The 24,210-nt window shown below is 46.3% G+C and overlaps 1 protein-coding gene across 2 annotated transcripts in view; it reads right to left on the bottom strand.

Annotated features, from left to right (window-relative positions):
• The window catches only part of acat1 (acetyl-CoA acetyltransferase 1), a 70,029-nt gene that overhangs the window by 43,686 nt on the left and 2,133 nt on the right, over positions 1-24,210 (bottom strand).

Genomic DNA, 24,210 nt, shown 5'->3' with positions numbered 1-24,210 from the left:
ACATAAACACATAAATTTAACCAATTCTCCACATTTACTGCTATTTTGCCCAGTTTAGTACCATTTTGTACCCCATCGATTTGCCACGCAAACCCCATTCACATTTCCTTTAGGAAATGTACAATTCTAGTTAGTGGGGTTTGCCTTAGGCAAAGTCCACTATTGTTATTCTCCATACTTATTATTATTCTTCTTCTTCCGTACGTTTTTCGGCGCGTAACTCGTCCCGCAGCTTTCGTCCCAGACCCTTGAAAGTGGGCTCAAATCGTCCGGTCTTATCGGGAATGGTGTGCTATGACTTTTATAAGGGGTGGGGGGTTTTTTGGCCCCGCAGGGGCCAAAAAACCCCCCCCAAAATCCCATAGACTTAACATTGAGCCGAACTTTGACGAATCACAGCGCCGAGTGTGAATTTCGTAGAAATATGGGATTCGCAACAGCTGTAGGGGGTTGCAGCCTAAGTGAGAACATACCACGCAGGGGGGTATAAGTTGTACCCCTGGGGGGCTAGGACGTCCCAAAGTGGTCCCATTGACTTAACATGGGCCCATTGACTCCCATTCATTACATTGACTCCCATTATAAATGTCACATGTCAATCACAGTACATAGCAGTGTCATACTGACTTGGGGGTGGGCTCATTTGACTCAGGCAACCAATCAGCATCTCATTATGATTTTGAAGCTCACAAGCCACGCCCCCCCAAACCACTTAAAGACCCCTAATAAGTGCCCCATTGACTTAACATGGGGTGGGATGTCCCATTGCAGATCCCATTGACTTCCATTATAAAGGTCACACATCTATAACATTACATAGGAGTGTCATAGAGACATGGGGGTGGGCTCATCTGACTCAGACAACCAATCAGCATCGCAATATGATAATGAAGCTCACAAGCCACGCCCCCAAACTGGTCCCATAGACTGCCATTATAACTGGCCTACATGCATATCTTTGCTTAGCAGTGTCCTATTGGCTTGGGGGATGGCTCATCTGACTCAGACAACCAATGAGCATCTCAATATGATAATGAATCTCACAAGCCACGCCCCCAAACTGGTCCCATAGACTGCCATTATAACTGCTCTACATGCATATCTTTGCTTAGCAGTGTCCTATTGACTTGGGGGTTGGCTCATTTGACTTGGACAGCCAACCACATTCAAGTTCACTCTGTAACCTCGCCCATAGCAACAAAACAGAGTTCCCTAGCAACCATTCATCAACAGCTATATCTCAGCATCAGAACATCGTAAAGACTTGGGGATTGGCTCGTTTGACTCATGCTAGCAAACGGAACTTCCTATATGCTACACATGCTAGCAGTGACTAGCTACATGCTAATATTGACTAGCCAAGTACTGTAACTTGCTACAAATGCTCACTAAGTATAAATATTTCATCAGGCATGTATGTGAGGCTTGCCTAGTAACCACCCAGGGTACCCTAGCAACTGCCTAGCAACCACCCAAATTACCCTAGCAACCGCCTAGCAACCACCTAGCAACCGCCTAGTAACGCCTTAGTAAGGGCCTAGCGACCACTCAGGGCACCCTAGCAACCGCCTAGCAACGCCTTAGCAACCACTCAGAATACCCTAGCAACCACCTAGCAACACCTTAGCAACCACCTAGCAACCACTCAGGACACCTTAGCAACCGCCTAGCAACACCTTAGCAACCACCTAGCAACCACTCAGAACACCCTAGCAACCGCCTAGCAACCACTCAGAACACCCTAGCAACCACCTAGCAACACCTTAGCAACCACCTAGCAACCACTCAGGACACCCTAGCAACCACCTAGCAACACCTTAGCAACCACCTAGCAACCACTCAGGACACCCTAGCAACCGCCTAGCAACCACTTAGAATACCCTAGCAACCACCTAGCAACACCTTAGCAACCACCTAGCAACCACTTAGGACACCTTAGCAACCGCCTAGCAACACCTTAGCAACCACCTAGCAACCACTCAGGACACCCTAGCAACCACCTAGCAACGCCTTAGCAACCACTTAGAATACCCTAGCAACCACCTAGCAACACCTTAGCAACCACCTAGCAACCACTTAGGACACCTTAGCAACCGCCTAGCAACACCTTAGCAACCACCTAGCAACCACTCAGAACACCCTAGCAACCACCTAGCAACACCTTAGCAACCACCTAGCAACCACTCAGGACACCATAGCAACCGCCTAGCAACGCCTTAGCAACCACTTAGGACACCTTAGCAACCATCTAGCAACCACTCAGAACACCTTAGCAACCATTCAGAACACCCTAGCAACCAAAACAAATACATTGTACCCCATCGATTTGCCACGCAAACCCCACTCACATTTCCTTTAGGAAATGTACAATTCTAGTTATTATTATTATTCTTCTTCCGTACGTTTTTCGGCGCGTAACTCGTCCCGCAGCTTTCGTCCCAGACCCTTGAAAGCGGGCTCAAATCGTCCGGTCTTATCGGGAATGGTGTGCTATGACTTTTATAAGGGGTGGGGGGTTTTTTGGCCCCGCAGGGGCCAAAAAACCCCCCCCAAAATCCCATAGACTTAACATTGAGCCGAACTTTGACGAATCACAGCGCCGAGTGTGAATTTCGTAGAAATATGGGATTCGCAACAGCTGTAGGGGGTTGCAGCCTAAGTGAGAACATACCACGCAGGGGGGTATAAGTTGTACCCCTGGGGGGCTAGGACGTCCCAAAGTGGTCCCATTGACTTAACATGGGCCCCATTGACTCCCATTCATTACATTGACTCCCATTATAAATGTCACATGTCAATCACAGTACATAGCAGTGTCATACTGACTTGGGGGTGGCCTTATTTGACTCAGGCAACCAATCAGCATCTCATTATGATTTTGAAGCTCACAAGCCACGCCCCCCCAAACCACTTAAAGACCCCTAATAAGTGCCCCATTGACTTAACATGGGGTGGGATGTCCCATTGCAGATCCCATTGACTTCCATTATAAAGGTCACACATCTATAACATTACATAGGAGTGTCATAGAGACATGGGGGTGGGCTCATTTGACTCAGACAACCAATCAGCATCTCGGTATGATAATGAAGCTCACAAGCCACGCCCCCAAACTGGTCCCATAGACTGCCATTATAACTGGCCTACATGCATATCTTTGCTTAGCAGTGTCCTATTGGCTTGGGGGATGGCTCATCTGACTCAGACAACCAATGAGCATCTCGATATGATAATGAAGCTCACAAGCCACGCCCCCAAATTGGTCCCATAGACTTCCATTAAAATAGGCCTACATGCATATCTTTGCTTAGCAGTGTCCTATTGACTTGGGGGTTGGCTCATTTGACTTGGACAGCCAACCACATTCAAGTTCACTCTGTAACCTCGCCCATAGCAACAAAAGAGAGTACCCTAGCAACCATTCATCAACAGCTATATCTCAGCATCGGAACATCGTAGAGACTTGGGGATTGGCTCGTTTGACTCATGCTAGCAAACGGAACTTCCTGTATGCTACACATGCTAGCAGTGACTAGCTACATGCTAATATTGACTAGCCAAGTACTGTAACTTGCTAGAAATGCTTACTAAGTATAATTATTTCATCAGGCATGTATATGAGGCTTACCTAGTAACCACCCCGGGTACCCTAGCAACTGCCTAGCAACCACTCAAATTACCCTAGCAACCGCCTAGCAACCACCTAGCAACCACCTAGTAGCACCTTAGTAAGGGCCTAGCGACCACTCAGGACACCCTAGCAACCGCCTAGCAACGCCTTAGCAACCACTTAGAATACCCTAGCAACCACCTAGCAACGCCTTAGCAACGACCTAGCAACCACTCAGGACACCCTAGCAACCGCCTAGCAACACCTTAGCAACCACCTAGCAACACCTTAGCAACCACCTAGCAACCACTCAGGACACCCTAGCAACCGCCTAGCAACCACTTAGAATACCCTAGCAACCACCTAGCAACACCTTAGCAACCACCTAGCAACCACTTAGGACACCTTAGCAACCGCCTAGCAACACCTTAGCAACCACCTAGCAACCACTCAGGACACCCTAGCAACCGCCTAGCAACACCTTAGCAACCACTTAGAACACCTTAGCAACCACCTAGCAACACCTTAGCAACCACCTAGCAACCACTTAGGACACCTTAGCAACCGCCTAGCAACACCTTAGCAACCACCTAGCAACCACTCAGGACACCTTAGCAACCGCCTAGCAACACCTTAGCAACCACCTAGCAACCACTCAGGACACCCTAGCAACCGCCTAGCAACGCCTTAGCAACCACTTAGAACACCTTAGCAACCACCTAGCAACACCTTAGCAACCACCTAGCAACCACTTAGGACACCTTAGCAACCGCCTAGCAACACCTTAGCAACCACCTAGCAACCACTCAGGACACCGTAGCAACCACCTAGCAACACCTTAGCAACCACCTAGCAACCACTCAGGACACCCTAGCAACTGCCTAGCAACACCTTAGCAACCACCTAGCAACCACTCAGAACACCCTAGCAACCGCCTAGCAACACCTTAGCAACCACCTAGCAACCACTCAGAACACCCTAGCAACCATTCAGAACACCCTAGCTACCAAAACAAATACATTTTACCCCATCGATTTGCCACGCAAACCCCACTCACATTTCCTTTAGGAAATGTACAATTCTAGTTAATGGGGTTTGCCATAGGCAAAGTCCATTCTTACTATTGTGGTTTATTATTCTTCTTCCTTCTTCTTCTTCTTCTTCTTCTTCCGTACACTTTTTCGGCGCGTAACTAGTCCCGCAGCTTTCGTCCCAGACCCTTGAAAGTGGGCTCAAATCGTGCGGCTTTATCGGGAATGGTGTGCTATGACTTTTATAAGGGGTGGGTGGTTTTGGGGCCCCGCAGGGGCCCCAAAACCACCCCCCAAAACGCATTGACTCAACATTACGCCCAACTTTGACAGATTATAGCGCCAAGTGTGAAATTCATAGAAATATGGGATTCACAGCATCTGTAGGGGGTTGCAGCCTAAGTGAGAACATACCCCGCAAGGGGGTATAAGTTGCACCCCTGGGGCTCTAGGACGTCCCAAAGTGCTCCCATTGACTTACATTGGCCCATTGACTCCCATTCATTTTCTAGACACTCGTAGATACTATTCCCGGAAATCGCCGTAGCGCCAACAGTGAATATCGTAGAGACATGGGATTCACGACATCTCGAGAGGGTTATAGGAGGCTTCAAACCACACCCCGAAAGGCGGTAAATGTTGTACCCCTGGGGAGCTAGGACGTCCCAAAGTCTCCATTGACTTTACATGGAGCCGAACTTTGACGAATCACAGCGCCGAGTGTGAATTTCATAGAAATATGGGATTCACAACATCTGTAGGGGGTTGCAGCCTAAGTGAGAACATACCCTGAAAGGGGGTATAGGTTGTACCCCTGGGGTGCTAGGACGTCCCAAAAGGGTTCCCATTGACTTTACATTGCCCATTGACTCCCATTCATTACATTGACTCCCATTATAAATGTCATATGTCAATCAAAGTACATAGCACTGTCATACAGACTTGGGGGTTGGCTTATTTGACTAGGGCAACCAATCAGCATCTCATTATGATTTTGAAGCTCACAAGCCACGCCCCCCCAAACCACTTAAAGACCCTTAATAAGTGCCCCATTGACTTAACATGGGGTGGGATGTCCCATTGCAGATCCCATTGACTTCCATTATAAAGGTCACACATCTATAACATTACATAGGAGTGTCATAGAGACATGGGGGTGGGCTCATCTGACTCAGACAACCAATCAGCATCTCAATATGATAATGAAGCTCACAAGCCACGCCCCCAAACTGGTCCCATAGACTGCCATTATAACTGCCCTACATGCATATCTTTGCTTAGCAGTGTCCTATTGGCTTGGGGGATGGCTCATCTGACTCAGACAACCAATGAGCATCTCAATATGATAATGAATCTCACAAGCCACGCCCCCAAACTGGTCCCATAGACTGCCATTATAACTGCCCGACATGCATATCTTTGCTTAGCAGTGTCCTATTGACTTGGGGTTTGGCTCATTTGACTTGGACAGCCAACCACATTCAAGTTCACTCTGCAACCTCGCCCATAGCAACAAAACAGAGTACCCTAGCAACCGTTCATCAACAGATATATCTCAGCATCGGAACATCGTAGAGACTTGGGGATTGGCTCGTTTGACTCATGCTAGCAAACGGAACTTCCTATATGCTACACATGCTAGCAGTGACTAGCTACATGCTAATATGGACTAGCCAAGTACTGTAACATGCTAGAAATGCTTACTAAGTATAAATATTTTATCAGGCATGTATGTGAGGCTTGCCTAGTAACCACCCAGGGTACCCTAGCAACTGCCTAGCAACCACCCAAATTACCCTAGCAACCGCCTAGCAACCACCTAGCAACCGCCTAGTAACGCCTTAGTAAGGGCCTAGCGACCACTCAGGACACCCTAGCAACCGCCTAGCAACACCTTAGCAACCACCTAGCAACAACTCAGAACACCCTAGCAATCACCTAGCAACCACTCAGAACACCCTAGCAACCACCTAGCAACACCTTAGCAACCACCTAGCAACCACTTAGGACACCTTAGCAACCGCCTAGTAACACCTTAGCAACCACCTAGCAACCACTCAGAACACCCTAGCAACCGCCTAGCAACCACCTAGCAACCACTCAGAACACCCTAGCAACCACCTAGCAACCACTCAGGACACCCTAGCAACCACCTAGCAACACCTTAGCAACCACCTAGCAACCACTTAGGACACCTTAGCAACCGCCTAGCAACACCTTAGCAACCACCTAGCAACCACTAAGAATACCCTAGCAACCACCTAGCAACACCTTAGCAACCACCTAGCAACTACTTAGGACACCTTAGCAACCGCCTAGCAATACCTTAGCAACCACTTAGGACACCTTAGCAACCGCCTAGCAACACCTTAGCAACCACCTAGCAACCACTCAGGACACCCTAGCAACCGCCTAGCAACACCTTAGCAACCACCTAGCAACCACTCAGAACACCCTAGCAACCACTCAGAACACCCTAGCAAAAACCTAGCAACACCTTAGCAACCACCTAGCAACCACTCAGGACACCTTAGCAACTGCCTAGCAACACCTTAGCAACCGCCTAGCAACCACTCAGAACACCCTAGCAACCACCTAGCAACACCTTAGCAACCACCTAGAAACCACTCAGGACACCCTAGCAACCGCCTAGCAACACCTTAGCAACCACCTAGCAACCACTTAGGACACCCTAGCAACCGCCTAGCAACGCCTTAGCAACCACTTAGAATACCCTAGCAACCACCTAGCAACACCTTAACAACCGCCTAGCAACCACTCAGAACACCCTAGCAACCACTTAGGACACCCTAGCAACCGCCTAGCAACACCTTAGCAACCACTTAGGACACCTTAGCAACCGCCTAGCAACACCTTAGCAACCACCTAGCAACCATTCAGAACACCCTAGCAACCGCCTAGCAACCGCCTAGCAACCACTCAGAACACCCTAGCAACCACCTAGCAACCACTCAGGACACCCTAGCAACCGCCTAGCAACATCTTAGCAACCACCATTTCTTACCTTTCCAGTGCTATTGCCCAGTTTAGTACCATTTTGTACCCCATCGATTTGCCACGCAAACCCCATTCACATTTCCTTTAGGAAATGTACAATTCTAGTGTTACTATTACTGTTCACTTTTTCAAAACTTCGGCGCGCAACTCCGGCCGCATTTTTTGCCCTAGAATGATGAGTGAGGTGTCAAATCGACCGGCCTGTTGAGGAGAGGTGTGCTATGATTTTTCAAAGAGGGTGGGGGTACACTGCCCCCATGAGGGGCAACAAAGTAACCCCCAAAAATCCCCATAGACTTAACATGGACACAAAATGGCTGACATTGATATCTAGATTAGGGAGTCGTAGAAGCTTGGGAGTGGGCTCATTTTACTCGGTTTATCAAGTCGGTATTAGGTAGTGACATAACAAATTTGTAGACACTCCCTAGCAACCACTTTAGGCCCCCTAACAACCATATAACAACAAAATTTGCCACGCAAACCCCATTCACATTTCCTTTAGGAAATGTACAATTCTAGTTAATGGGGTTTGCCTTAGGCAAAGTCCATTCTTACTATTGTGGTTTCTTCTTATTATTATTCTTCTTCTTCCGTACGCTTTTTCGGCGCGTAACTAGTCCCGCAGCTTTCGTCCCAGACCCTTGAAAGTGGGCTCAAATCGTGCGGTCTTATCGGGAATGGTGTGCTATGACTTTTATAAGGGGTCGGGGGTTTTTTGGCCCCGCAGGGGCCAAAAAACCCCCCCAAAAATCCCATAGACTTAACATTGAGCCGAACTTTGACGAATCACAGCGCCGAGTGAGAATTTCATAGAAGTATGGGATTCACAGCATCTGTAGGGGGTTGCAGCCTAAGTAAGAACATACCCCGCAAGGGGGTATAAGTTGTACCCCTGGGGCTCTAGGACGTCCCAAAGTGCTCCCATTGACTTACATTGGCCCATTGACTCCCATTCATTTTCTAGACACTCGTAAGATACTATTCCCGGAAATCGCCGTAGCGCCAACAGTGAAATTCGTAGAGACATGGGATTCGCGACATCTCGAGAGGGTTATAGGAGGCTTCAACCCACACCCCGAAAGGCGGTAAATGTTGTACCCCTGGGGAGCTAGGACGTCCCAAAGTCTCCATTGACTTTACATGGAGCCGAACTTTGACGAATCACAGCGCCGAGTGTGAATTTCATAGAAATATGGGATTCGCAACATCTGTAGGGGGTGGCAGCCTAAGTGAGAACATACCCTGAAATGGGGTATAGGTTGTACCCCTCGGGTGCTAGGACGTCCCAAAGTGGTCCCCATTGACTTTACATTGCCCATTGACTCCCATTCATTACATTGACTCCCATTATAAATGTTATATGTCAATCAAAGTACATAGCACTGTCATACAGACTTGGGGGTTGGCTTATTTGACTAAGGCAACCAATCAGCATCTCATTATGATTTTGAAGCTCACAAGCCACGCCCCCCCAAACCACTTAAAGACCCTTAATAAGTGCCCCATTGACTTAACATGGGGTGGGATGTCCCATTGCAGATCCCATTGACTTCCATTATAAAGGTCACACATCTATAACATTACATAGGAGTGTCATAGAGACATGGGGGTGGGCTCATCTGACTCAGACAACCAATCAGCATCTCAATATGATAATGAAGCTCACAAGCCACGCCCCCAAACTGGTCCCATAGACTGCCATTATAACTGCCCTACATGCATATCTTTGCTTAGCAGTGTCCGATTGACTTGGGGGATGGCTCATCTGACTCAGACAACCAATGAGCATCTCGATATGATAATGAATCTCACAAGCCACGCCCCCAAACTGGTCCCATAGACTGCCATTATAACTGCCCTACATGCATATCTTTGCTTAGCAGTGTCCTATTGACTTGGGGGTTGGCTCATTTGACTTGGACAGCCAACCACATTCAAGTTCACTCTGTAACCTCGCCCATAGCAACAAAAGAGAGTACCCTAGCAACCGTTCATCAACAGCTATATCTCAGCATCGGAACATCGTAGAGACTTGGGGATTGGCTCGTTTGACTCATGCTAGCAAACGGAACTTCCTATATGCTACACATGCTAGTAGTGACTAGCTACATGCTAATATTGACTAGCCATGTACTGTAACTTGCTAGAAATGCTCACTAAGTATAAATATTTCATCAGGCATGTATGTGAGGCTTGCCTAGTAACCACCCAGGGTACCCTAGCAACTGCCTAGCAACCACCAAAATTACCCTAGCAACCGCCTAGCAACCACCTAGCAACCGCCTAGTAACGCCTTAGTAAGGGCCTAGCGACCACTCAGGACACCCTAGCAACCGCCTAGCAACGCCTTAGCAACCACTCAGAATACCCTAGCAACCACCTAGCAACACCTTAGCAACCACCTAGCAACCACTCAGGACACCTTAGCAACCGCCTAGCAACACCTTAGCAACCACCTAGCAACCACTCAGAACACCCTAGCAACCGCCTAGCAACCACTCAGAACACCCTAGCAACCACCTAGCAACACCTTAGCAACCACCTAGCAACCACTCAGGACACCCTAGCAACCACCTAGCAACACCTTAGCAACCACCTAGCAACCACTCAGGACACCCTAGCAACCGCCTAGCAACCACTTAGAATACCCTAGCAACCACCTAGCAACACCTTAGCAACCACCTAGCAACCACTCAGGACACCTTAGCAACCACCTAGCAACACCTTAGCAACCACTCTGGACACCTTAGCAACCGCCTAGCAACACCTTAGCAACCACCTAGCAATCACTTAGAACACCATAGCAACCGTCTAGCAACACCTTAGCAACCACCTAGCAACCACTTAGAACACCCTAGCAACCGCCTAGCAACACCATAGCAACCACCTAGCAACCACTCAGAACAACCTCGATTAGCATGTTGTTGCTTTTTGGCCAGTACGGTCATGCATTTTACCCCATCGATTTGCCACGCAAACCCCATTCACATTTCCTTTAGGAAATGTACAATTCTAGTTAATGGGGTTTGCCATAGGCAAAGTCCATTCTTACAATTGTGCTGGTTTATTATAATTATTATTCTTAATTCCGCCCAAAGTTTGGCGCGTAACTAGTCCCGCAGCTTTCGTCCCAGACCCTTGAAAGTGGGGTCAAATCGTGCGGTCTTATCGGGAATGGTGTGCTATGACTTTTATAAGGGGTGGGGGGTTTTTTGGCCCCGCAGGGGCCAAAAAACCCGCCCAAAAATCCCATAGACTTAACATTGAGCCGAACTTTGACGACTCACAGCGCCGCGTGTGAATTTCATAGAAATATGGGATTCACAGCATCTGTAGAGGGTTGCAGCCTTAGTGAGAACATACCTCGCAAGGGGGTAAAAGTTGCACCCCTGGGGCTCTAGGACGTCCCAAAGTGCTCCCATTGACTTACATTGGCCCCATTGACTCCCATTCATTTTTCTAGAAGAGCACTAAACGCGCCGCGAAATGGGACGACTTTTAAAGCGTTATAGCGCCAAGTGTGAAATTCGTAGAAATATGGGATTCGCAACATCTGTAGGGGGTTGCAGCCTGTATGAGAACATACCCCAAAAAGGGGTATAAGTTGTACCCCTGGGGTGCTAGGACGTCCCAAAGGGGTCCCCATTGACTTTACATGGCCCATTGACTCCCATTCATTTCTTGACTCACATGTCAATCACATTACATAGCAGTGTCATACACTTAGGGGTTGTCTTATTTGACTGAGGCAACCAATCAGCATCTCAATATGATTTTAAAGCTGACAAGCCACGCCCCCCAAACCATTTGAAGACCCTTAATAACTGCCCCATTGACTTAACATGGGGTGGGACGTCCCATTGCACATCCCATTGACTTCCATTATAAATGTCACACATCTATAACATTACATAGGAGTGTCATAGAGACATGGGGGTGGGCTCATTTGACTCAGGCAACCAATCAGCATCACTATATGATAATGAAGCTCACAAGCCACGCCCCCAAATTGATCCCATAGACTTCTATTATAATTGGGCTAGATGCTTATCTTTGCATTGCAGTGTCATACAGGCTTAGGGGTTGGCTCATTGGACCCAGACAACCAATGAGCATCTCAATATGGTAATGAAGCTCACAAGCCACGCCCCCAAACTGGTCCCATAGACTGCCATTATAACTGGCCTACATGCATATCTTTGCTTAGCAGTGTCCTATTGACTTGGGGGATGGCTCATCTGACTCAGACAACCAATGAGCATCTCGATATGATAATGAAGCTCACAAGCCACGCCCCCAAATTGGTCCCATAGACTTCCATTAAAATAGGCCTACATGCATATCTTTGCTTAGCAGTGTCCTATTGACTTGGGGGTTGGCTCATTTGACTTGGACAACCAACCACATTCAAGTTCACTCTGTAACCTCGCCCATAGCAACAAAACAGAGTACCCTAGCAACCATTCATCAACAGCTATATCTCAGCATCGGAACATCGTAGAGACTTGGGGATTGGCTCGTTTGACTCATGCTAGCAAACGGAACTTCCTGTATGCTACACATGCTAGCAGTGACTAGCTACATGCTAATATTGACTAGCCAAGTACTGTAACTTGCTAGAAATGCTTACTAAGTATAATTATTTCATCAGGCATGTATATGAGGCTTGCCTAGTAACCACCCCGGGTACCCTAGCAACTGCCTAGCAACCACTCAAATTACCCTAGCAACCGCCTAGCAACCACCTAGCAACCGCCTAGTAGCGCCTTAGTAAGGGCCTAGCGACCACTCAGGACACCCTAGCAACCGCCTAGCAACGCCTTAGCAACCACTTAGAATACCCTAGCAACCACCTAGCAACGCCTTAGCAACGACCTAGCAACCACTCAGGACACCCTAGCAACCGCCTAGCAACACCTTAGCAACCACCTAGCAACCACTTAGGACACCCTAGCAACCGCCTAGCAACCACTCAGAACACCCTAGCAACACCTTAGCAACCACCTAGCAACCACTTAGGACACCTTAGCAACCGCCTAGCAACACCTTAGCAACCACCTAGCAACCACTCAGGACACCCTAGCAACCGCCTAGCAACCACTTAGAATACCCTAGCAACCACCTAGCAACACCTTAGCAACCACCTAGCAACCACTTAGGACACCTTAGCAACCGCCTAGCAACACCTTAGCAACCACCTAGCAACCACTCAGGACACCCTAGCAACCACCTAGCAACGCCTTAGCAACCACTTAGAATACCCTAGCAACCACCTAGCAACACCTTAGCAACCACCTAGCAACCACTTAGGACACCTTAGCAACCGCCTAGCAACACCTTAGCAACCACCTAGCAACCACTCAGAACACCCTAGCAACCACCTAGCAACACCTTAGCAACCACCTAGCAACCACTCAGGACACCATAGCAACCGCCTAGCAACGCCTTAGCAACCACTTAGGACACCTTAGCAACCATCTAGCAACCACTCAGAACACCTTAGCAACCATTCAGAACACCCTAGCAACCAAAACAAATACATTGTACCCCATCGATTTGCCACGCAAACCCCACTCACATTTCCTTTAGGAAATGTACAATTCTAGTTAGTGGGGTTTGCCTTAGGCAAAGTCCACTATTGTTATTCTCCATACTTATTATTATTCTTCTTCTTCCGTACGTTTTTCGGCGCGTAACTCGTCCCGCAGCTTTCGTCCCAGACCCTTGAAAGTGGGCTCAAATCGTCCGGTCTTATCGGGAATGGTGTGCTATGACTTTTATAAGGGGTGGGGGGTTTTTTGGCCCCGCAGGGGCCAAAAAACCCCCCCCAAAATCCCATAGACTTAACATTGAGCCAAACTTTGACGAATCATAGCGCCGAGTGTGAATTTCGTAGAAATATGGGATTCACAACAGCTGTAGGGGGTTGCAGCCTAAGTGAGAACATACCACGCAGGGGGGTATAAGTTGTACCCCTGGGGGGCTAGGACGTCCCAAAGTGGTCCCATTGACTTAACATGGGCCCATTGACTCCCATTCATTACATTGACTCCCATTATAAATGTCACATGTCAATCACAGTACATAGCAGTGTCATACTGACTTGGGGGTGGGCTCATTTGACTCAGGCAACCAATCAGCATCTCATTATGATTTTGAAGCTCACAAGCCACGCCCCCCCAAACCACTTAAAGACCCCTAATAAGTGCCCCATTGACTTAACATGGGGTGGGATGTCCCATTGCAGATCCCATTGACTTCCATTATAAAGGTCACACATCTATAACATTACATAGGAGTGTCATAGAGACATGGGGGTGGGCTCATCTGACTCAGACAACCAATCAGCATCTCAATATGATAATGAATCTCACAAGCCACGCCCCCAAACTGGTCCCATAGACTGCCATTATAACTGCCCTACATGCATATCTTTGCTTAGCAGTGTCCTATTGGCTTGGGGGATGGCTCATCTGACTCAGACAATCAATGAGCATCTCAATATGATAATGAATCTCACAAGCCACGCCCCCAAACTGGTCCCATAGACTGCCATTATAACTGCTCTACATGCATATCTTTGCTTAGCAGTGTCCTATTGACTTGGGGGATGGCTCATCTGACTCAGACAACCAATGAGCATCTCAATATGATAATGAATCTCACAAGCCACGCCCCCAAACTGGTCCCATAGACTGCCATTATAACTGCTCTACATGCATATCTTTGCTTAGCAGTGTCCTATTGACTTGGGGGTTGGCTCATTTGACTTGGACAGCCAACCACATTCAAGTTCACTCTGTAACCTCGCCCATAGCAACAAAACAGAGTACCCTAGCAACCGTTCATCAACAGCTATATCTCGGCATCGGAACATCGTAGAGACTTGGGGATTGGCTCGTTTGACTCATGCTAGCAAACGGAACTTCCTATATGCTACACATGCTAGCAGTGACTAGCTACATGCTAATATTGACTAGCCATGTACTGTAACTTGCTAGAAATGCTTACTAAGTATAAATATTTCATCAGGCATGTATGTGAGGCTTGCCTAGTAACCACCCAGGGTACCCTAGCAACTGCCTAGCAACCACCCAAATTACCCTAGCAACCGCCTAGCAACCACCTAGCAACCGCCTAGTAACGCCTTAGTAAGGGCCTAGCGACCACTCAGGACACCCTAGCAACCGCCTAGCAACGCCTTAGCAACCACTCAGAATACCCTAGCAACCACCTAGCAACACCTTAGCAACCACCTAGCAACCACTTAGGACACCTTAGCAACCGCCTAGCAACACCTTAGCAACCACCTAGCAACCACTCAGAACACCCTAGCAACCGCCTAGCAACCGCCTAGCAACCACTCAGAACACCCTAGCAACCACCTAGCAACACCTTAGCAACCGCCTAGCAACCACTCAGGACACCCTAGCAACCACCTAGCAACACCTTAGCAACCACCTAGCAACCACTCAGGACACCCTAGCAACCGCCTAGCAACCACTTAGAATACCCTAGCAACCACCTAGCAACACCTTAGCAACCACCTAGCAACCACTTAGGACACCTTAGCAACCGCCTAGCAACACCTTAGCAACCACCTAGCAACCACTCAGGACACCCTAGCAACCGCCTAGCAACGCCTTAGCAACCACTTAGAATACCCTAGCAACCACCTAGCAACACCTTAGCAACCACTTAGGACACCTTAGCAACCGCCTAGCAACACCTTAGCAACCACCTAGCAACCACTCAGAACACCCTAGCAACCGCCTAGCAACACCTTAGCAACCACCTAGCAACCACTCAGGACACCATAGCAACCGCCTAGCAACGCCTTAGCAACCACCTAGGACACCTTAGCAACCATCTAGCAACCACTCAGAACACCTTAGCAACCATTCAGTACACCCTAGCAACCAAAACAAATACATTGTACCCCATCGATTTGCCACGCAAACCCCACTCACATTTCCTTTAGGAAATGTACAATTCTAGTGTTACTATTACTGTTCACTTTTTCAATCCTTCGGCGCGCAACTCCGGCCGCATTTTTTGCCCTAGACTGATGAGTGAGGTGTCAAATCGACCGGCCTGTTGAGGAGAGGTGTGCTATGATTTTTCAAAGAGGGTGGGGGTACACTGCCCCCATGAGGGGCAAGAAAGTAACCCCCAAAATCCCCATAGACTTAACATGGGCACAAAATGGCTGACATTGATATCTAAATTACACAGTCGTAGAAGATTGGGAGTGGGCTCATTTTACTCTGCCTATCAAGTCGGTATTAAGTAGTGACGTAACAAATTTGTAGACACTCCCTAGCAACCACTTTAGGCCCCCTAACAACCATATAACAACATAAACAAGCCATATTTTAGCACAGGAATATCGTAGAAAGACAGGGTTTGGGTTCTTTTGATGCAGGTTGATCAAATCTCTATTGTCTTCACCTATTACAAAGGCGTTGCCACACCCTAGCAACCATTTACATTACCCTAGCAACCACATAAACACATGAATTTGACCATTTCTTACCTTTCCAGTGCTATTGCCCAGTTTAGTACCATTTTGTACCCCATCGATTTGCCACGCAAACCCCATTCACATTTCCTTTAGGAAATGTACAATTCTAGTTAATGGGGTTTGCCATAGGCAAAGTCCATTCTTACTATTGTGGTTTATTATTCTTCTTCCTTCTTCTTCTTCTTCTTCTTCTTCCGTACACTTTTTCGGCGCGTAACTAGTCCCGCAGCTTTCGTCCCAGACCCTTGAAAGTGGGCTCAAATCGTGCGGCTTTATCGGGAATGGTGTGCTATGACTTTTATAAGGGGTGGGTGGTTTTGGGGCCCCGCAGGGGCCCCAAAACCACCCCCCAAAACGCATTGACTCAACATTACGCCCAACTTTGACAGATTATAGCGCCAAGTGTGAAATTCATAGAAATATGGGATTCACAGCATCTGTAGGGGGTTGCAGCCTAAGTGAGAACATACCCCGCAAGGGGGTATAAGTTGCACCCCTGGGGCTCTAGGACGTCCCAAAGTGCTCCCATTGACTTACATTGGCCCATTGACTCCCATTCATTTTCTAGACACTCGTAGATACTATTCCCGGAAATCGCCGTAGCGCCAACAGTGAATATCGTAGAGACATGGGATTCACGACATCTCGAGAGGGTTATAGGAGGCTTCAAACCACACCCCGAAAGGCGGTAAATGTTGTACCCCTGGGGAGCTAGGACGTCCCAAAGTCTCCATTGACTTTACATGGAGCCGAACTTTGACGAATCACAGCGCCGAGTGTGAATTTCATAGAAATATGGGATTCACAACATCTGTAGGGGGTTGCAGCCTAAGTGAGAACATACCCTGAAAGGGGGTATAGGTTGTACCCCTGGGGTGCTAGGACGTCCCAAAAGGGTTCCCATTGACTTTACATTGCCCATTGACTCCCATTCATTACATTGACTCCCATTATAAATGTCATATGTCAATCAAAGTACATAGCACTGTCATACAGACTTGGGGGTTGGCTTATTTGACTAGGGCAACCAATCAGCATCTCATTATGATTTTGAAGCTCACAAGCCACGCCCCCCCAAACCACTTAAAGACCCTTAATAAGTGCCCCATTGACTTAACATGGGGTGGGATGTCCCATTGCAGATCCCATTGACTTCCATTATAAAGGTCACACATCTATAACATTACATAGGAGTGTCATAGAGACATGGGGGTGGGCTCATCTGACTCAGACAACCAATCAGCATCTCAATATGATAATGAAGCTCACAAGCCACGCCCCCAAACTGGTCCCATAGACTGCCATTATAACTGCCCTACATGCATATCTTTGCTTAGCAGTGTCCTATTGGCTTGGGGGATGGCTCATCTGACTCAGACAACCAATGAGCATCTCAATATGATAATGAATCTCACAAGCCACGCCCCCAAACTGGTCCCATAGACTGCCATTATAACTGCCCGACATGCATATCTTTGCTTAGCAGTGTCCTATTGACTTGGGGTTTGGCTCATTTGACTTGGACAGCCAACCACATTCAAGTTCACTCTGCAACCTCGCCCATAGCAACAAAACAGAGTACCCTAGCAACCGTTCATCAACAGATATATCTCAGCATCGGAACATCGTAGAGACTTGGGGATTGGCTCGTTTGACTCATGCTAGCAAACGGAACTTCCTATATGCTACACATGCTAGCAGTGACTAGCTACATGCTAATATGGACTAGCCAAGTACTGTAACATGCTAGAAATGCTTACTAAGTATAAATATTTTATCAGGCATGTATGTGAGGCTTGCCTAGTAACCACCCAGGGTACCCTAGCAACTGCCTAGCAACCACCCAAATTACCCTAGCAACCGCCTAGCAACCACCTAGCAACCGCCTAGTAACGCCTTAGTAAGGGCCTAGCGACCACTCAGGACACCCTAGCAACCGCCTAGCAACACCTTAGCAACCACCTAGCAACAACTCAGAACACCCTAGCAATCACCTAGCAACCACTCAGAACACCCTAGCAACCACCTAGCAACACCTTAGCAACCACCTAGCAACCACTTAGGACACCTTAGCAACCGCCTAGTAACACCTTAGCAACCACCTAGCAACCACTCAGAACACCCTAGCAACCGCCTAGCAACCACCTAGCAACCACTCAGAACACCCTAGCAACCACCTAGCAACCACTCAGGACACCCTAGCAACCACCTAGCAACACCTTAGCAACCACCTAGCAACCACTTAGGACACCTTAGCAACCGCCTAGCAACACCTTAGCAACCACCTAGCAACCACTAAGAATACCCTAGCAACCACCTAGCAACACCTTAGCAACCACCTAGCAACTACTTAGGACACCTTAGCAACCGCCTAGCAATACCTTAGCAACCACTTAGGACACCTTAGCAACCGCCTAGCAACACCTTAGCAACCACCTAGCAACCACTCAGGACACCCTAGCAACCGCCTAGCAACACCTTAGCAACCACCTAGCAACCACTCAGAACACCCTAGCAACCACTCAGAACACCCTAGCAAAAACCTAGCAACACCTTAGCAACCACCTAGCAACCACTCAGGACACCTTAGCAACTGCCTAGCAACACCTTAGCAACCGCCTAGCAACCACTCAGAACACCCTAGCAACCACCTAGCAACACCTTAGCAACCACCTAGAAACCACTCAGGACACCCTAGCAACCGCCTAGCAACACCTTAGCAACCACCTAGCAACCACTTAGGACACCCTAGCAACCGCCTAGCAACGCCTTAGCAACCACTTAGAATACCCTAGCAACCACCTAGCAACACCTTAACAACCGCCTAGCAACCACTCAGAACACCCTAGCAACCACTTAGGACACCCTAGCAACCGCCTAGCAACACCTTAGCAACCACTTAGGACACCTTAGCAACCGCCTAGCAACACCTTAGCAACCACCTAGCAACCATTCAGAACACCCTAGCAACCGCCTAGCAACCGCCTAGCAACCACTCAGAACACCCTAGCAACCACCTAGCAACCACTCAGGACACCCTAGCAACCGCCTAGCAACATCTTAGCAACCACCATTTCTTACCTTTCCAGTGCTATTGCCCAGTTTAGTACCATTTTGTACCCCATCGATTTGCCACGCAAACCCCATTCACATTTCCTTTAGGAAATGTACAATTCTAGTTAATGGGGTTTGCCATAGGCAAAGTCCATTCTTACTATTGTGGTTTATTATTATAATTATTATTCTTACTTCCGCCCAAAGTTCGGCGCGTAACTAGTCCCGCAGCTTTCGTCCCAGACCCTTGAAAGTGGGGTCAAATCGTGCGGTCTTATCGGGAATGGTGTGCTATGACTTTTATAAGGGGTGGGGGGTTTTTTGGCCCCGCAGGGGCCAAAAAACCCCCCCAAAAATCCCATAGACTTAACATTGAGCCGAACTTTGACGACTCACAGCGCCGAGTGTGAATTTCATAGAAATATGGGATTCACAGCATCTGTAGGGGGTTGCAGCCTAAGTAAGAACATACCTCGCAAGGGGGTAAAAGTTGCACCCCTGGGGCTCTAGGACATCCCAAAGTGCTCCCATTGACTAACATGGGCCCCATTGACTCCCATTCATTTTCTAGACACTCGTAAGATACTATTCCCGGAAATCGCCGTAGCGCCAACAGTGAAATTCGTAGAGACATGGGATTCGCGACATCTCGAGAGGGTTATAGGAGGCTTCAACCCACACCCCGAAAGGCGGTAAATGTTGTACCCCTGGGGAGCTAGGACGTCCCAAAGTCTCCATTGACTTTACATGGAGCCGAACTTTGACGAATCACAGCGCCGAGTGTGAATTTCATAGAAATATGGGATTCACAACATCTGTAGGGGGTTGCAGCCTAAGTGAGAACATACCCCGAAAGGGGGTATAGGTTGTTCCCCTGGGGTGCTAGGACGTCCTAAAAGGGTCCCCATTGACTTTACATTGCCCATTGACTCCCATTCATTACATTGACTCCCATTATAAATGTCATATGTCAATCAAAGTACATAGCACTGTCATACAGACTTGGGGGTTGGCTTATTTGACTAAGGCAACCAATCAGCATCTCATTATGATTTTGAAGCTCACAAGCCACGCCCCCCCAAACCACTTAAAGACCCTTAATAAGTGCCCCATTGACTTAACATGGGATGGGATGTCCCATTGCAGATCCCATTGACTTCCATTATAAAGGTCACACATCTATAACATTACATAGGAGGGTCATAGAGACATGGGGGTGGGCTCATCTGACTCAGACAACCAATCAGCATCTCAATATGATAATTAAGCTCACAAGCCACGCCCCCAAACTGGTCCCATAGACTGCCATTATAACTGCCCTACATGCATATCTTTGCTTAGCAGTGTCCTATTGACTTGGGGGATGGCTCATCTGACTCAGACAACCAATGAGCATCTCAATATGATAATGAATCTCACAAGCCACGCCCCCAAACTGGTCCCATAGACTGCCATTATAACTGCCCTACATGCATATCTTTGCTTAGCAGTGTCCTATTGACTTGGGGGTTGGCTCATTTGACTTGGACAGCCAACCACATTCAAGTTCACTCTGTAACCTCGCCCATAGCAACAAAAGAGAGTACCCTAGCAACCGTTCATCAACAGCTATATCTCAACATCGGAACATCGTAGAGACTTGGGGATTGGCTCGTTTCACTCATGCTAGCAAACGGAACTTCCTATATGCTACACATGCTAGCAGTGACTAGCTACATGCTAATATTGACTAGCCAAGTACTGTAACTTGCTAGAAATGCTTACTTAGTATAATTATTTCATCAGGCATGTATATGAGGCTTGCCTAGTAACCACCCCGGGTACCCTAGCAACTGCCTAGCAACCACTCAAATTACCCTAGCAACCGCCTAGCAACCACCTAGCAACCGCCTAGTAGCGCCTTAGTAAGGGCCTAGCGACCACTCAGGACACCCTAGCAACCGCCTAGCAACGCCTTAGCAACCACTTAGAATACCCTAGCAACCACCTAGCAACACCTTAGCAACCACTTAGGACACCTTAGCAACCGCCTAGCAACACCTTAGCAACCACCTAGCAACCACTTAGGACACCCTAGCAACCGCCTAGCAACGCCTTAGCAACCACTTAGAATACCCTAGCAACCACCTAGCAACACCTTAGCAACCACTTAGAAAACACTTAGGACACCTTAGCAACCGCCTAGCAACGCCTTAGCAACCACTTAGAATACCCAAGCAACCACCTAGCAACACCTTAGCAACCACCTAGCAACCACTTAGGACACCTTAGCAACCGCCTAGCAACACCTTAGCAACCACCTAGCAACCACTCAGAACACCCTAGCAACCGCCTAGCAACCACCTAGCAACCACTCAGAACACCCTAGCAACCGCCTAGCAACACCTTAGCAACCACTTAGCAACCACTCAGAACACCCTAGCAACCACCTAGCAACCACTCAGGACACCCTAGCAACCGCCTAGCAACATCTTAGCAACCACCATTTCTTACCTTTCCAGTGCTATTGCCCAGTTTAGTACCATTTTGTACCCCATCGATTTGCCACGCAAACCCCATTCACATTTCCTTTAGGAAATGTACAATTCTAGTGTTACTATTACTGTTCACTTTTTCAAAACTTCGGCGCGCAACTCCGGCCGCATTTTTTGCCCTAGAATGATGAGTGAGGTGTCAAATCGATCGGCCTGTTGAGAAGAGGTGTGCTATGATTTTTCAAAGAGGGTGGGGGTACACTGCCCCCATGAGGGGCAAGAAAGTAACCCCCAAAATCCCCATTGACTTAACATGGACACAAAATGGCTGACATTGATATCTAGATTAGAGAGTCGTAGAAGCTTGGGAGTGGGCTCATTTTACTCCGCCTATCAAGTCGGTATTAGGTAGTGACATAAAAAATTTGTAGACACTCCATAGCAACCACTTTAGGCCCCCTAACAACCATATAAGAACATAAACAAGCCATATTTTAGCACAGGAATATCGTAGAAAGACAGGGTTTGGGTTCTTTTGATGCAGGTTGATCAAATCTCTATCGTCTTCACCTATTACAAAGGCGTTGCCACACCCTAGCAACCACTTACATTACATTAGCAACCACATAAACACATGAATTTAACCATTTCTCCACATTTACTGCTATTTTGGCCAGTTTAGTACCATTTTGTACCCCATCGATTTGCCACGCAAACCCCATTCACATTTCCTTTAGGAAATGTACAATTCTAGTGAACATTTAATATCTTAATAATAGGCAGGTAATTATGGAAAATTTTGTTAATAGATTGATCAAATTATCAATTTGACAGGGACGATGTGTTGTCAAAGTGAAAATGAAATTGAAATCATTTCATTTTGGTTTTTTTTTGGCGAACAGTGTTTTAAAATGAAATTGTTAATCTGATTTACATTTTCATTTTCAATGTTTATTTGATTTATTTAAAATTGGCAGGATTTACCTTCCATAGGTAATAAGCCATTTGTTAATAGATTAAGTTGTGACTTAAAATAAAGTGTTACCAAACACTTCTCTATAAAGGTCACTTAAAAGGTGTTTTGCTTTTAAAGTCTTCTCTTGTGAATTTATTAACTAAGAGAAGAACTGTTTTGAAATATTATTACAAAAAAAAATTACTAGCTTTCTATTGGAATATCTATACTTTAACAGGCAAATACAATTTGTGATGAAAAGAAGCTACACTTTCAAAATCTTAATTTCAGTGTTACATGATCCAATTAATATTGTTGATTTTCTGCTGAAGAATGATTTCTTATAACCAATTTTAAACACTACTGTGCTTCACTTTGTTCCTTTAGAAGTAACATATTTTAGGACTCTTTGTTAAACATCAACATGTTTATTTGAAATGGAAATACTTTGTACTTTGTTCTCTGCATTGATTAGGTATGGACTTAAGTAAAATGTCAATATTTGTTTTATTCCATAAAGGGGCTGAGAAAGTTTCACAGTTGGTCAAAAATATATATTTTTTCCAAATAAAACTAATATTTCATATTTTTATAAACAGGGTTACTTGACGAAATATTGATTTTCTTAACCCTTATAAAGTTAAATCATTGGTGTTGTCTAAGAAATAATATTAATTAACATTGGTGTTGTCTGAGAAATAATATTAATTAACATTAATAATAAACATTGTGACTGTCTGATAACCTTGCTATTGAAAAATTAACATGCGTAATCAGAGGTAAATCAGAGACTTAAAAACAAAGTGTGGTCTCCTTTCAGTCACATTATAAAGGGATAAATAAAATTGGAAGTCTTTAGAAAGATGAATGTAATTTAAAATTCAATGTAATAATGTTTTTATTATTATTATTATTATATATGCAAATGCACACTGGTGAATTTAAATGTATTTATTTATTTTTACTTTATGTATTATATTTTATTTTATAATTTATTTTAATTGTTATTTCTGTTTAACAAATGTTGGGGTGGGAAAGTACATTCTGAAATATTATATAGGTTAATATTCTGTATTTGTTTGCTGGGTTTTGTAATACAACTAAAATCAATAAAACAAAAAATATTATGACCAGCGTTCATTTATACTTTAGACTTTCGCCTTCATGGTAGAATTTCAGAAAAGTATTACTTGCAAATTCTAAATAGGGAAATTTTATAAGCAGCAAATGACCATCAAAGTACAACATTGTTTACATTCAATTAAATAGAGCTAATGTTGTTTTTAAGTCATATTTACATGCACTTTCAGATTGAATGTTCAAAGTAATGTAATAAACAATATAGAGACCATGTCACAAGTTTTCACTTTAAAAATGAGCAAATGTGCAAATATAAACCCAACTTTAATTTTTCCAATGGACAATATTTGTATTTAAATTCAGATGACCAGGTGGATTAGAATTTCCAAGTGGCCTTCAAGGTGTACATTTATTAATCATAAATAATAAATCCTGAAATCCTCTCAAGATTATCAGATCTC

Source organism: Danio rerio, chromosome 10 (assembly GCF_049306965.1).
Source record: "Danio rerio strain Tuebingen ecotype United States chromosome 10, GRCz12tu, whole genome shotgun sequence".
Classification (NCBI taxonomy): domain Eukaryota; kingdom Metazoa; phylum Chordata; class Actinopteri; order Cypriniformes; family Danionidae; genus Danio; species Danio rerio.
The sequence above is the reverse complement of the archived record's forward strand: the minus strand, read 5'-3'. Positions and strand labels throughout refer to the sequence as shown.